We start from the raw sequence: 16,886 nt of genomic DNA, 5'->3' as shown, positions 1-16,886 counted from the left end.
ACATCCTGCATCCCATCTGAATTGAGCGGATACATATACGGGTGAGCTGAATTTTTCTTTCTACTTTCTTAAAAACACCTGTTTTAGGAGTGAGTGAGAAAATTGTGAGGGAATTAGTGCACCCACAGTTTGACAAGGGTACCAACTCTACAAACATACATTTTTTATCAGCATCTGTCTCTTTTCCAGAGGTTCTAGAGCAGGTGTCTCTGTGCACAAAAATCAGAGAGGCCTCCATAGGTTACTAACTTGCCAACTGCTCAGAAATTGCAAGAGCAAGGCAGACAAGGACCAAATCAATGTCTTTATCTTGACCTCAATACATGGAAACAGAAGCATGACTGTCCAAAGCACCACCACAATGACCCTGAAAATACATTACATTCTTGATTACAATAGATCAATTGCAGATGTTGATCTCACACATTAAGTCCCTACACTGTAAAATGCTTCCTTGCTGTCATGATGTGTAGACCAGACTGGTGGATTCCTTCAGTTTTATGAGGTAATATTGAAAGCAAGGGTGTAAAAATGTGCCTGCAAACGAGCCTATACAGTTAGGGGCCCACTGATGCCAGCACCGTTTATGTGCATCTGTGCCGCCCCCATGTCAGCAGCCGGGCTGCTCGGATCTGGATCCGCAGTGGCTCGAGGGGTCTCCGGACCCGGGGGTCGTGCGGGCACTCAAATAAAAAGTGGTTGCAACATGTATCGGGGATTGTTGTAGATAGTTTGTGACGCCACCCACGGTGTGTAGTAAATTGGAGTACCACCGCTGATGTTGGTGAGCACCCGGGGGCGATGGAATGGCAGCTGGCTGTTAACCCCTCCGTGGGTAGGGGTGGATGCCCCCCGGGGCTCAGTGTCCAGAACACGGGAGGTGATGGCTGCTGCTAGTAGTGCACCGGGCCGGACCAAAGGGTGTTGGTGTACTCCCGATTAAATGATTGCACGCAAGTCTGCTGGTAAACCAAGGTGTCAGTGGCCGGCTGCCGCTTGAGGGTGTATACGGTCCCCACAGTCGGCTGGTGTACCAATGTCCCTTCCTCCAGCACTTTGTACTTCCTTGCTGTTTTGGACAACCTCGTGTGGAACGAGGAAGTCCACTCCCGGTTTGGTTTTGGTTGGGAGATGTGCTCACAAAAACTGACCCTTGGGATCTCAGTGGGTTGTTGCAGATACCCTATCCCCCACGGTAGAGTGAAATGGCAGCCCACCTGGGCTAACACTCTGGAACAGCATATGGAACCTTGCTCTCAGCCTGGTTAATTAGAGAAGGGGCTTGCAACCGTCTTCTAACTAGTGTCCAGGTACCCCGCCTGTGAACGGTTTCCGGACCGGATCTCCGCTGTCGGTACTGGCGGGCTCCAATCCTGTCCCGGCCCACCTTTGGATTTCCCGCGACCGGACTCCCGTCACCTTTGGACATGGTCCACTGCTTGCCACCTAACCAGTAGACCAGGGCCACTATCCTGGCTACCCTTCACTAGGCGTAGGCGCAGATTCCTTTTCCATTTGCACCTCAATCTGCACTCCTCCTTGAACTTCAACTCCAAACTCCTCACTGGTTCCCTCCCCTGGATCCTCAAGACCCCTAGGTGGGCACTCCCAATCCACCTGGTCCCACCCACTGGTGTGTCCTTCCTGCCCTGAGGGGGGTGGCTAGGGTTTTATGGCAGATGGTACCTGGTGTAGGGTGGTGTTGTTGTGTGGGGTGTAGTGTTTCTCTGTGACCACCTGGCGGTGCTAGGGCTATTGGAGTGTAGAGTGCCTCCAGCTCCTTGTACTACAATAGCTATACATCTTGCCAACCACTCACAAGTTGGCAGCCAATGTAGGCATATCCAATGTGGGCTGCACGTGACACCACTTTAATGTGACACCTGCCCCATTACTACAGTAAGGGGTCAAAATGGAAAACATTATTACAGGATGGGGCCAGGAGTGCAGACGTTATTAGAGTAAGGGGCCAGGATGGAAGAAATTATTAAACAGTATGGGACATTAATACAGGATGGGGGAATTATTGCAGGATGAAGGGGGGACGAGGATGGGGAACATTATTACAGGAAGGGGGCAAGACAGAGAACATTATTATAGGGGCCCATACATCTGACCAACATGCTGGTTGGGGTCCAAATTTTGCATCAGGGCCCATAGGACTCTTGTTACTGTATGTCACTGATTCAAAGCTCTAATTTTGAAAATTAAAAAGGGGAGTACTTCTGGATTTAAAGGTGTCCATATTGTACTGTGGTACCATTTTCATGATGAGGTCTCCAAACAGTTAGGAAGGGAAGAATACCGAAATGCTGCCGAGGGTGTTCCAAAAGGGTAATTTGAAAGGACACCATTTATCATTACGAAACATGTTCTGAAAAAGATGGCCTGTGTTTAAAGGATTGCATCAAAAAGTAACACACATCCACTAATTATAAAGTTTTACATGTATCCTGTGATATACTGTTAACACTTTTTTATACCCTAATTTACTTCCTTCAACTTAAATATGCCACGACATTATAAAATCAAAAGCAGGAAAACCCCAATTAAAACATCTAACTTCTTGTACTTCTAGATTAATTGCTTGAGGCATTTAGTTTGTAAATTGGGTAACTTTAAGGGGGTTTGTATTGTTCTGGCACCTCAGGGTTTGAGCTAATGTGACATGATGCCATCAAATCATACTAGTAAAACCTGTATGCCAAAATGGTGCACCTTCCTTCTGAGCTATGCAATGTGCCCAAACAGTGTTTTTTGACTACTTATGTGTAATGAACTGCTCGGTACTCGAATTGAGCAGGTTGACACTCGGATGGGCTCTACTTGAATACCGAGTATAATGGAAGTCAAAGGGAAACTCAAGCATTTTTCCAGAAGACTCTAAAGGGGGCTTTACACGCAGCGATATCGCTAGAGATATCGCTGGTGAAAGCACCCGCCCCCGTCGTTTGTGCGTCACGGGCAAATCGCTGCTCGTGGTGCACAAAATCGTTAGGAGCCGTCACACAGACTTACTTGCCTAGCGACGTCGCTGTGGCCGGCGAACCACCTCCTTTCTAAGGAGGCGGTTCGTGCGGCATCACAGCGGCGTCACTAAGCGGCCACACAATAGAAGCGGAGGGGCGGAGATGAGCGGCCGTAACATCCCGCCCACCTCCTTCCTTCCTCATTGCCGGCGGCCACAGGTAAACTGTAGTTCATTGTTCCCGAGGTGTACCACATAGCGATCTGTACTGCCTCGGGAACGACAAACAACCTCCGTCCTGCAACAATCAACGATTTTTTTTGAAAATGAACAACGTCTCAACGATCAACGATAAGGTGAGTATTTTTGATCGTTAACGGCCGTTCGTTAGTGTCACACGCAACAACGTCGCTAACGATGCTGGATGTGCGTCACAGAATCCGTGACCCTGGTGATATATCATTAGATACGTCGCTGCGTGTAACGGAGCCTTAACAGGAGGGCTGGACAAACCGGAAGATAGAGAAAGAATCCCTGCATATTGATTGGCTGTCTAACAACCACTAAACAGGTGGTGATGGGACTTGGGCATGGCGCTCGAGCACTCACATTACTTGTTTGAGTAAAGAGCGTAACTGAGCACCCCAATGCTTAATCGAGTATCAAGCAGTAGCAAGCACACTCAATCATCATCACTGCTTATGAGCTATTGGCAGGCTCAGGAGAATTTATGTTATAAGCTGTAGGGCTCTTTTTCCCCTATTATCACTTCTGAAAATTAAAAAAATGGGTTAAAGTAACAATTTGGTAGAAAAATGTAACTTTTCCTTTTCAAAGCCCAATGTTAAAAAAATCTGTCAAACACCTGTAAGTTCAAAAAGCTCATTACAAAACGAGGTGAATTCCTTGAGAAGTGTAGTTTATAAAATGTGATCACCTGTGATTTTATTGTTTTGGCACCTCAGGGGCTTTGCAAATGTGACATAGTGCCCATAATCTATTCCTGCCAAATTTGTGCTCCAGAGGTCAAAAAACAGATCTTCTTTGCTATCCCTAGCCCTGCTGTCTGCCTAAACAGTAGCTTGGGACCACATATGGTAGCATGTGAGGTGTGTGCTGACATCCACAACAACTTCCCATGCTATTGAGGTATATATATATATATATATATATATATATATATATATATATATATATATATATATATAAAAATGTATTCATTTTTTGGCTTTTTTTAATTTTCCACCAATCAAAATGTTATGTTAATTGCCATCTTGTTGAAAAAATTAATTTTACATGGATAATTTATGTCATATTTGTCAAAATGAAAAATCATTAAGAAATGGAATGAACATATGGGAAAGTTAGCTGGGAAATATTCTGCAAGATTGTATGTACAAAATATTTAGCTGTATTACCCATTGAACAGATAGGCCATCTGTTCATTCAAAATGTGAAAAACCTGTTTTTATACATGATATTTGCTACTTGTTTAAAGTATACAGACCTGCTAATTAACCTATTTACCATCTGACTGTATTTCCTTACATCCACCGTGTTCTTCCCATCAATCCCTACCTCTTATCCCGAACCTCTTCCTTCCTTCCCATCGTATCCTTGATGCTCGGATATACAGTGCCTTGCGAAAGTATTCAGTTCCCTTGAATTTTTCAACCTTTTCCCACATTTCAGGTTTCAAACATAAAGATAAAAATGTTAATGTTATGGTGAAGAACAAGTGGGACACAATTGTGAAGTTGAAAAAAATTTGTTGCTTATTTTAAACTTTTTTTTAAAAAAAAATAACTGAAAAGTGGGGCGTGCAATATTATTCATCCCCTTTACTTTCAGTGCAGCAAACTCACTCCAGAAGTTCATTGAGGATCTCTGAATGATCCAATGTTGTCCTAAGTGACTGATTATGATTAATATAATCCACCTGTGTGTAATCAGGTCTCTGTATAAATGCTCCTGCTCAGAGATAGTCTCAGTGTTCTGTTTAAAGCTCAGATAGTGACTCGCTCTCCCCAGGGCCTTAGGTGACTCGGTGTTGGGCCGGACTAGTCTGGGGTAGTCAGCGGTGGCGAGGCCCATTAACAAGGGAAAGAATCAGGGTGCCATCTTCAAAAAGAACAAGGGGCTAAGGAAAAGTCAGGGTGACGTCTTCAAAGACGTCTTCAAAAACTTGGGGTTATTTACATGTTGGGATCCCTCTACCCTGATGAAGATTTTAATAGATTCGTTCGAAACATACGTCGCCTTTCCCTGAGGTAATGCTCCGGTGACCAGGCTGGGCCAGATCACCCCACCATCAATTGGTAGTCATACCAGTGACATTATGGCATATGCAGTGATTTGGTGGGGATCCTGAGGGGTTAATGATATTGATTGATATACATGTGATTGAAATGTACCTAACATATGCACCGGATTGGTTGCATTACAATATGTTTATTGTTTATCTTTAACCCTGATGTGTTATGGACCTCAGCCATTGATCTTGTTACCATATGGATTTTATGTGATTTTAATGATTGATCACCTTTTATATTCAATAAAATTTGTCTAACCTTTGCACTGAACAACTCTTGGTCCTCTTGCTTGTATATAATGCTATTGAGTTTGTGCCAATTGTGGGGGTTCATACTGTATTATCCCCACACACAATTATGTTGTGCTCTTTGGAGTATTTTTCTAATAAATGTTGGGATCCCGGTATTTTACAGGTTGGGATCCTGCTCTGGCATGGCTCCAGGTACCAGGTAGGCTGCTGATAGCATTGTCTGAGTTCCCTGGTTTTGGGAGTTTGTTGCTGTGGGACTGCTGCGGGAAGGTACTACCGGTGTTACATCTTCTCGGTGTATATGTATGTCCAGGGCGTACCACCCATGTGCACCCATTTTGTCTGTGAACCGGTAGATGACCCCCTTCTTACCCAGGATGGGATACCATACCTCTGGCAGAGATGTAGTACCTCTGTGGCGATGAAAGCCTCAGTGGCGCCACAATAGCATCATAAAGACCAAGGAACACAACAGGCAGGTCCGTGATACTATTGTGGAGAAGTTTAAACCCGGATTTGGTTACAAAAAGATTTCAAAACTTTAAACATCCCAAGGAGCACTGTGCAAGAGATCATATTGAAATGGAAGGAGTATCATACCACTGCAAATCTATCAAGACCTGGCTGTCCAGCCAAACTTTCCTCTCATACAAGGAGAAAACTGATCTGAGATGCAGCCAAGAGACCCATGATCACTCTGGATGAACTGCAGAGATCTACAGTTGAGGTGGGAGAGTCTGTCCATAGGACAACAATCAGTCGTACACTGCACAAATCTGGCCTTTATGGAAGAGTGGCAAGAAAAAAGCCATTTCTCAAAGATATCCATGAAAAGTGTTGTTTAAAGGTTGCCATAAGCTACCTGGGAGACACACCAAACATGTGGAAGAAGGTGCTTTGGTCAGATGAAACCAAAATCAAACTTTTGGGGCACAATGCCAAACGATATGTTTGGGGTAAAAGCAACACAGCTCTCACCCTGAACACACCATCCCCACTGTCAAACATGGTGGTGGCACCATCATGGTTTGGGCCTGCTTTTCTTCAGCAGGGACAGGGAAGATGGTTAAAATTGATGGGAAGATGGATGGAGCCAAATACAGGACCATTCTTGAAGAAAACCTGTTGGAGTACTCAAAAGACTTGAGACTGGGACAGAGATTTGTCTTCCAACAAGACAATGATCCCAAACATAAAGCAAAATGGAATGGAATGGACAATTGAATGGTTCACAAATAAACATATCCAGGTGTAAGAATGGCCAAGTCAAAGTCCAGACCTGAATCCAATCGAGAATCTGTGGAAAGAGCTGAAAACTGCTGTTCACAAACGCTCTCCACCCAACCTCACTGAGCTTGAGCTATTTGCAAAGGAAGAATGGGCAAGAATTTCAGTCTCTCGATGTGCAAAACTGATAGAGACGTACCCCAAGTGACTTGCAGCTGTAATTGCAGGAAAAGGTGGCGCTACAAAGAATTAACTTAAAGGGACGAATAATATTGCACGCCCCACTTTTCAATTATGTATTTTTTTAAAAAGTTAAAAAATAAGCAATACATTTTGTTCAACTTCACAATTGTGTCCCATTTGTTGTTGATTATTCACCATAACATTAACATTTTTATCTTTATGTTTGAAGCCTGAAATGTGGGAAAAGGCTGAAAAATTCAAGGGAACCGAATACTTTCGCAAGGTACTGTACTTTACATTGCCTTGAAATGAATAATGCCTAGTTTATTATGACTTTAATATTATTAATTGCTTGTTTCATCCTAAGGGACTACTATGTTGTAAATATGTATATATATATATATATATATATATATATATATATATATATATATATATATATATATATATTAAAGCATTCAGTAACCACAATTCTGTATCCACTGTCTTTACATCCATTTCTTATATTAATTTCATATAATGGCTCATAAACACATGTAAGTGAGATAATGTTCCGAAGCAACTACAGGCCAAAAAAGAACAACCTGTTAAAAAGACAATGCTTCTCAAATACATCAAAAGGTAAAACAGAGGTACTTACCTTCATTGGGGTCCCCTCATGCCAATACCCCCAAAAGACTAAATGGGGATTTATCAGGGAATTTCTTTAGAAAATACTTCAGAGTTAGAATAAATGTCCCATCTTAAGGCCCGCTATTTAAGTGGAACGCTGTGATACTACTAATAGCGTTCCTGCTCTCTTGTGAAAGCCACCATACACCGGACGATGTACTCAACAACCAATAGACTGACACTGTCTCATCCCCAGATGCGATCACATCATCGGTAGTCTGACATTTCACCCCAGTGGAACAAAAATGCATACCACTGGCTAGTTCCCCACAAGTGTCGACTCTAGCGGAAGTGACGCAACACACCATGGTGGAGCGCAAATGCACTCCACTGGCTCACTGGAAAATATGAGGAAGCTACATTAACCCTCTATATGTCAATAAACATAGCAGAAAAGCAAAGCACTCCAATACAATATGCCCCCCTGGCAACCCATATAATATGCAAGTGTTCCGCCATAGAAACAATCAAAAGATGCAGCATAAAAGGCAAAAAAAGGAGAGGGGTGAACGGATGGCAAATACATTCCAGAAAAAGTAACATAGTGAAATCAGTATGTAATATAAAACTATATGTATCTGCTAGTAGTAACCCACTTAACAAGTCTTATTATGTACACGGCAAATGCCAAGAGAAACACTACCATAAACCAAACAAAGGATTATTAAGATACTAAATCAAAAAAGTTTTTTTAACAAAATAATAATACTTAAAGGGGTGGTTCACCCATATTTTTTATTGTCTAGATCGATATTATATTGAGAAACAATGTTTCTCTCAAATACCTTGTGTTGTCAATAGTGCCTGTGAGAGGCGCTATTGCAGACCGCTGCTCCCCGTCCAGGGACGTACCCGTCCAAAGCTGCCTCGTCACATCCGTGCAGCCGGCTACATTCTGAGCCCATCTGCTCCCTGCTCCTCCTCCCTCACAGCACGTCTCTTGCTTGCAGCGTTCTGCGAGGAGGGAGGAAGGAGGGGGGAGCAGGAGACGCGCCGTGCTGTGCTGTGCTAGGAGGGAGGAGGGAGGGGGGGAGCAGGAGACGCGCCATGCTGTGCTGTGCTGTGCTAGGAGGGAGGAGGGTGAGGGGGAGCAGGAGACGCGCCGTGCTAGGAGGGAGGAGGAGGGGGGAGCAAATGGGCTGTGACAGCAGTGAAACACTGCTCACAGCTCAGAGTCTGGAAGACTGTAGCCGGCTGCACGGATGTGACGTGGCAGCATTTGACGGGTACGTCACTGGATGGGGAACAGCGGTCTGCAATAGCGCCTCTCACAGGCACTATTGACAACACAAGGTATTTGAGAGAAACATTGTTTCTCAATATAATATCGATCTAGACAATAAAAAATATGGGTGAACCACCCCTTTAAGGCTCTAAAAAGCCTAAAGAATATTGCTCATTTAGAGACCTGGCCCCTAGGCCTATACGTCCAGGCTGCTTAATTTCAAGTACACTAATACTAAAAGAAGGACTTAGCTGAAAATTACAAGGGTCAATTGTTCATTGATTCCCCCTGGACTCATTGACTGTAACCAAAATATCCATCTGGATTCTCTCTGAATGATTGTCCTATCCTAGTCCCCCAATCTGTTTGACTTCGGAACTATTTCTATGACCTTAAATAAAACAATATTTACATCACCCTATTGGTATTGGACAACAAGCCGGGCTAAAGCCTGCTTTACATGTTGCAATTTTGCATACGATATTGTATGTGATTTGCAACGCCCCCATCGTATGTGTTGCACGTTCAATTTGTTGAACGTGCCGCACAAACGATTAACCCCCGTCACACGTACTTACCCGTCCATACAACCTCGATGTGGGCGGCGAACGTCCACTTCCTGGAGTGGGAGGGACGTTCGGCGTCACATCGACGGCACGCGGCAGCCGGCCAATAGAAGCAGAGAGGCGGAAATGAGCGTGACGTAAACATCTCGCCCACCTCTTTCCTTCCGCATTGCCGGCTGGAGCCGCGGGAGACAGGTCAGATCTGTTCAATGTTTCCGGGGTGTCACACACTGCGATGTGTGCTGCCTCGGGAACATTGAAAAACCCAACGTGCAATTCATCAGGATTCAACAAGGTGTATGCGATGAACGTTTTAACGTTCAATCGCAATCGCACGTACCTGTCACACACTACAATGTACCTTACGATGCCGGATGTGCGTCACTTACGGCATGACCCCGCCGACACATCGTAAGCTATATTGTAGCGTGTAAAGCGGGCTTTAGGGGGTGTCCCGCTTATGATTTATATCTCCTATATGTTCCCCAATATGAACCCGCAGTTGTCGTTTGGTTTTTCCAACATAATTTTTGGGGCAGGAACATGTGCAGAGATAAACCACACCAGAAGTTCTGCAATTGGCAAAGCCCCTGTACCTATACATCCTCCCTGTGACTGCACTTGAGAATGTCTTAGAAGGTTCAATAAATCTACAGAAACTGCAGGCACCAAATTTAAAGGTCCTTATAGGATGACTGTCTAACCATTTATACCCTTTTTTTGGGAGGAACAAAATGACTATGAACCACATAGTCCCGAATAGATTTACCCTTCTTAAAAGTTACCAATAGATTAGGAGTACTGGCGTCGAAGGCATCCAGGTCCACCTGCAAGATCCCCCAATGTTGTCTCAAAGTAGTCATAATTCTGTCAGATTGATCTTCCTATGAGTCTAGTTGTGGAATCCTACATTGTTTTGGGTTCGGGGATGAGTAGCTCTGTTCTATTTCTACCCTTGGCGTGCTCAAAGGCAGAACCAATTGCATCTGCAGGATAACTCCTTTTTCTAAATGTTCGTTTAAGGCCCCTGGATTGGGCAATATATTAAAGTGAAGGGAAGGTTTGGAGAAACAATTTATATAAATAAACCCTTAAAACATCATTTTATTGGTAAGCTTAAAACATTCAAATTACACACAATGTAGAACCTAAAGTGCACAGGTGGAGAAGGGAGGAGGGTACAGAATGCAAACCCTAAAAGTAAGCCTCCCTCCTGTCCACTACCTCACGCGGGGGTTGGCACCCTAAAAACACGATATGGCGCCCCCACTCACCGACGGCTATCCTTGACCTGCCCTAAATCACCCTACCGGCAGGTATGAAAAAGTGCTCAAAAACTGATAAAGTGCAAGAGTGCGGATAGCCAGTGAGGTATAAAAAGAGGATCATGTATGTCAAATTGCCTCGTGCCCGAGTTACTTCACAATGATAGATAGGTGAGGTGGGTATGGCTTTTGACAGAGGTTAGGCGGGAGTACGTCAAAAAAAGGGGGGGGACCCTAATACCTGTCTCCTGACTACTCCCTACCTCAAGCGGGGGTCGACACCCGAGACAAACGATACAGTATGGCGCCCCCACACCACGATGGCTACCCCTAAGTGAGTCCCTATTGCACCCTGTCAGATAATACATATACATATATAAAGTGCCTGTGCTGTGAACTTAAAGTGCATAGTGATAAATGTATAGCAATAAGAAGAGGCACCTATACTGAGATGCAATAATAATTTACAGCAGCATCCAGATCAGAAAGTGCCTGTGCTTAATCAAAATGCAGGGTACTAAAAATAGGGTGTACTCATCACTGATACACGATCCAATTGTCGCCTCTGGTTGCCTCAATGCGTTTCTCCCTCCAGGGTCATCGGGAGGCCTGATAATCAGCGTGATAGTCAGATGTCAAGATGAGCAGATAAGGAAAGGGGCCTGATGCCAGCAGCTCCCTTTTAAACTGAACCAGGCACCTCAGAATCCACCCCCTCCAGTCCCACCCCCCGACCACCACCCCTCCCCCAGAAAAGGATAATACAATAAAATAATAAAGATTTGCCAATCAGCATGTTTGTCAGTACCTGGCGCCACATAGGCGTTACTTACATGCCTCATAACAATTAATATATCTCTCCGAACGGCCGATTCAGGCATGTGGAGGCCGTTTGCGTTGATGACTGGATGTGACGCTACGATACCCAGCCACAAACCGGAAGTGACGCGGTAACGTCCACAATCATGTGACTGGTGTTTGTCTTCCAGCCTGGAACGCACCACCATGTTGCTGCCAGGTATAATAAGGGCAAACCACCCCCCTTTTCAAAGCATTGCCGAATATAATAAACCAGGGCATAAATCCCACATCTATTCAGCCATATTTAAACCATAGATAAACAGATATATATATATATATATATATATATATATATATAAATACCCCCATCCACAGTATCTATCCCAATCAATCATTATATTATATTGTTGTTTTGTTATTTAGTGATAATAGAGCTTTTAAACAGGAGACACTTATGTTAGCAAATATGCCATTTCTTATACAAACATATAGATAGACCAGCCACATAGTGTAATCTATGAGCCACATTAGGTGGGCCAAGAGACACTTTTGATGAAATGCAAGGGGAATGGGGAGAAGAGGGTGGGGTGGAAGGGGGGGGGCGCTGTGCCATATATACATATATATGTCTCAATAATGCACAAAGGTGTCATTAAACGCAAAAATTACCTCCCAGTTGCGGGATACAGACCAGTATAGCCACCACAGACCAACAAAACAGCACCCTCGGGCTCAAAGGAAAGAAACATAAGACAACTGCTCATTAAGTCCCCCAGTGTGTACCGACTCCATCCTGAAGATCCACTCACACTCCTTTCTAAGGAGGATCCTATCATGATCTCCCCCCTAGGGTTCTTTTTAACCACCTCCAATACACGGAAGGATAACTGATGGATATCTCCTCCATGATGTCCATTTATGTGTCTCCCCAGCGGTGTGTCACGCTGATTGCGGACATCTCCCAGGTGTTCCCCGACTCTTCTATGTAGTTCTCTCTTAGTCTTTCCTACGTAGTCTAGGGGACATGAACAGGTGGCCACATATAACACCCCTGTGGTCTTACAGTTACAGAAGCTCCTCAGAAAAAAACTCTTTACCATTTTTGGCACTAATCACCGATTTAGAGGGCTTCATGGAGCCACAATATATGCAATCACCGCATCTGAAGAACCCGCAGAGGCCTCTATTGAGCCAAGTGCCCACAGGTTGTGGTCTTGTGTACCAACTGTGAACCAATCTATCCCTGATCGATCTACCTCTCCTATACGTAATGCTCGGTTTCTGGGATATCATCCCCCTCAAGTCTGGATCCAGGGTAAGTACATCCCAGTGCTTTCTCAGGACCCCTAGCACCCGCTCATTCTGGCAATCAAAAGTGCCAATTAATCTGGTAATATCCTCATTATGTTTAGCCTAATTACCACATCTATGCAGGAGTACTGCTCTACCCTGTTTCTCTGCAAAGTCATGGGCTGTATGTAGAATTTTGCCAGGATAACCTCTATCAAGGAAGCATCGGGTCATGTCCCTAGCCTGTGTCCTAAAATTCGTCATAGTGGAGCAATTCCTCCTCAGGCGCAAATATTGGCCCTTCGGGATACCCATCTTTAGGGGATTGGGTCTGAAAATATGTCAAAGAGGAACAATTCCTGCGCAATCTCAAGAATTGTCCTTTAGGAATACCCCACTTGAGATTATTGGAGTGGTGGCTAAAAAGCTACAAACATTAATTGATAAAGCATTAGAGTTTAAAACAGATCCTGAATTCCCTTTTAGGGAGCCTACCTTAAAGAGTACGGTTGAAAGATGCTAGTTAGATATACGATAAGAAACACACATGTTTTATTCCTAACTTAAGTGACTTTAAGGATAAAAAAAAGCCTATCCTTTTCTGTACAAAAAACACTGAAGTCACTGGTGACGTCTACTCTTCTGATTTTGAGTACTCGGATAATGAAACAAGAGAAAATAAATATAAACCTGGTAGAGGACAGGGGAACTCTAAGAGGTGTACTGGCGGAGATGGCAAGAAAAAGTACATCAGGGATATAAAAAATTTGGGTTATCTTCCTCCAGAGCAACTACACCTATGTCATCTTCATCAATGTCTTCTTCTTTTTTAGAAGACAGGTATGCATTGTATTACACCCTCAGTACACGACTGAAAACAGGACAGAGGAGGTGTTTAGAAAAAAGGGACATTGATGATGAAAGTCAAATAATAAACCTGTCCTCATATACTCATAACTACTGAGAGAAGTGTCCTTTCTTGTCATTGATTTGAGGACATTAATCTTTTTTTTTTAAAAATTAAAATGGAGAAAATGCTTTGTTAATAACGATAAGGACAAATGTAAATAATTAGGGATTCCCTTGGACTCTTTAGCACATTTAAGGATTTTCACCGACCATGCATTAGAGGGAAGTAGAGGAGTGTATGAGAGCCCTTTTTCAGACCTTAAACCTAAAAGCACTAGATTGCCTCAATCTGGGGAATGTAGTAGTATCATGATTTTTCTAAATTGATAATACTGACATACGGAGAATCGATCCAAGAGTAAAATCCTGCATACCCAATCTGTCTACACATGAAAGTAAAAAGCTGCAGGCACTTTAAAAGAACCAAAATATCATTATCAAACTCTCAAATAAGAGTGGCAACATTGATGTTTTGGGCATAGAGAAATATCTAAGAATGTGTGATGCAATTGTTTCTCACAAGACTATGTATCAGATATTAAGAAAATATCCTACTCAAGGGTAAACTCAGGCATTGCTCGGGATCCTCATCCCTTAGTGACTCTTTGAAATCTAAAAGTTTTATTTCCTACACCTCAAGTATCCTAGGATTGCAACTTGTACGGACAAACTAAGATACATAATGAGGTTCATCCCCTTAGGGGACGCCCTATTATTTTGTCCATTGATGCGTTGTGCCAAAATGCAAGTATACAGTATAATCAGGATTAGATTCTTCATCCTTTTGTCATGGTTCTGCCATCTTATATCAGGGATACCACTGATTTACTTACCAAGCTAGAAGGTTTACATCTAGAATCCAGCACTATTCTCCCATCCTTTAGACTTCGAATAGTAGTATCCTCCATGACAAGGGTCTTCAGGCAGTGAATTACTTTCTTAGTAATAAAGGCACCCTCCTCATACCCTACAACAGGTTTCTTAGCTAGCTACTAAAATTTGTCTTGGTACATAATTATTTTGTCTTTAATGGCAAATTTTACCACCAGCTCAGAGGCACAGCGATGTGGAGCCCTTATGCCCCCATGTATGCTAACTTGTTCTTGGGCTGGTGGAAGGATGTAGTGGTCTTTGGAGATGAGGATGTCACATGGAGCCCCAGGATTCTTTTCTGGAGTTGTTATATTAATGACATCCTTGTTCCCTGCTCTGGAGACCAAGTATCTTTCGAGACCTTTATCCAACATCGAAATGTTTCCCATTTAAATGTTAAGTTTACCTGTGCAGCAGGAGGAAACAGTATAGCCTTTCTTGATTTAATTATCAAGAGGGATAAGAATGGTTTTCTTGATATGTCAAATTTTTTAAAGCCTACAGCTATACAGCCTACAGCCTATGAGGTGGGAAAGCCACCACCCCCACTAACCTCAACTGAGGTGTTCCTAAAGGTCAATTTCTGAGAATGTGCAGAAATTGTTCCTCTGACAGATTTTCAGGCACAATCCATGGTCTTTAAATGAAGAAATAGGAATAGAGGCAGTTTGGGGCCCCTGTGCAAGAAATTGTGCCTAGCAACTTCTTCTGTTATGGCAACAAAGCTGCAGATATAGATAAACATGTATATACAAATATAATTTTTATATATATATATATATATATATATATATATATTTATATATATATATACACACACACACACACACAGTACAGACCAAAAGTTTGGACACACCTCATTCAAAGAGTTTTCTTTATTTTCATGACTCTAAAAATTGTAGATTCACATTGAAGGCATCAAAACTGTGAATTAAAACATGTGGAATGAAATACTTTAAAACGTGTGAAACAAATGAAAATATGTCTTATATTCTAGGTTCTTCAAAGTAGCCACCTTTTGCTTTCATTACTACTTTGCACACTCTTGGCATTCTCTTGATGAGCTTCAAGAGGTAATCACCGGAAATGGTTTTCCAACAGTCTTGAAGGAGTTCCCAGAGATGCTTAGCACTTGTTGGCCCTTTTGCCTTCACTCTGCGGTCCAGCTCACCCCAAACTATCTCGATTGGGTTCAAGTCTGGTGACTGTGGAGACCAGGTCATCTGGCGTAGCACCCCATCACTCTCCTTCTTAAGGCCACTTTACACGCAACGACATCGTTAAAGAGATGTCGTTGGGGTCACAGAATTCGTGATGCACATCCGTTCTCGTTAGCGATGTCGTTGCGTGTAATACGTACGAGCGACCGCTAATGATCAAAAATACTCACCTTATCGTTGATCGTTGACACGCTGTCCATTTCCCAAATATCGTTGCTGTTTCAGGACGCAGGTTGTTCGTAATTCCTGCGGCAGCACACATCGCTATGTGTGACACCGCAGGAATGAGGACCCTCACCTTACCTGCTGCTGCCCGCAATGAGGAAGAAAGAAGGTGGGCGGGATGTTTGTTCCGCTCATCTCTGCCTCCTCTGCTTCTATTGGGCGGCCGCTTAGTGACGTCGCTGTGACGCCGAATGAACTGCCCCCTTAGAAAGGAGGCGGTTTGCCGGTCACAGCGACGTCGCTAGGCAGGTAAGTAGTGTGACGGGTCCGAGCGATGTTGTGCGCCACAGGCAGAGATTTGCCCGTGACGCACAACCGACGGGGGCGGGTACGCTTGCTTGCGATCTCGCTAACGAGATTGCAGCGTGTAAAGTGCCCTTAAGTCAAATAGCCCTTACACAGCCTGGAAGTGTGTTTGGGGTAAATGTCCTTTTGAAAAATAAATTATGGTCCAACTAAACACAAACCGGATGGAATAGCATACCGCAGTAAGATGCTGTGGTAGGCATGCTGGTTCTGTATGCCTTCAATTTTGAATAAATCCCCAACAGTGTAACCAGCAAAGCACCCCCACACCATTACACCTCCTCCTCCATGCTTCACGGTGGCAACCAGGCATGTAGAGACCATCCGTTCACCTTTTCTACAAAGACACGGTGGTTGGATCCAAAGATCTCAAATTTGGACTCATCAGACCAAAGCACAGATTTCCACTGTTCTAATGTCCATTCCTTGAGTTCTGTAGCCCAAACAAGTCTCTTCTGCTTGTTGTCTGTCCTTAGCAGTGGTTTCCTAGCAGCTATTTTACCATGAAGGCCTCCTGCACAAAGTCTCCTCATAATAGTTGTTCTAGAGATGAGAAGGTGTGTCCAAACTTTTGGTCTGTACTCTATATGTAT

At 43.5% G+C, this 16,886-nt stretch overlaps 1 protein-coding gene across 1 annotated transcript in view; it reads right to left on the bottom strand.

The window, feature by feature from the left end:
• Nucleotides 1-16,886, bottom strand: part of EPB41L4B (erythrocyte membrane protein band 4.1 like 4B) — a 506,865-nt gene that overhangs the window by 91,878 nt on the left and 398,101 nt on the right. The window lies entirely within an intron of this gene.

Source organism: Anomaloglossus baeobatrachus, chromosome 6 (genome assembly GCF_048569485.1).
Source record: "Anomaloglossus baeobatrachus isolate aAnoBae1 chromosome 6, aAnoBae1.hap1, whole genome shotgun sequence".
Classification (NCBI taxonomy): domain Eukaryota; kingdom Metazoa; phylum Chordata; class Amphibia; order Anura; family Aromobatidae; genus Anomaloglossus; species Anomaloglossus baeobatrachus.
The sequence above is the reverse complement of the archived record's forward strand: the minus strand, read 5'-3'. Positions and strand labels throughout refer to the sequence as shown.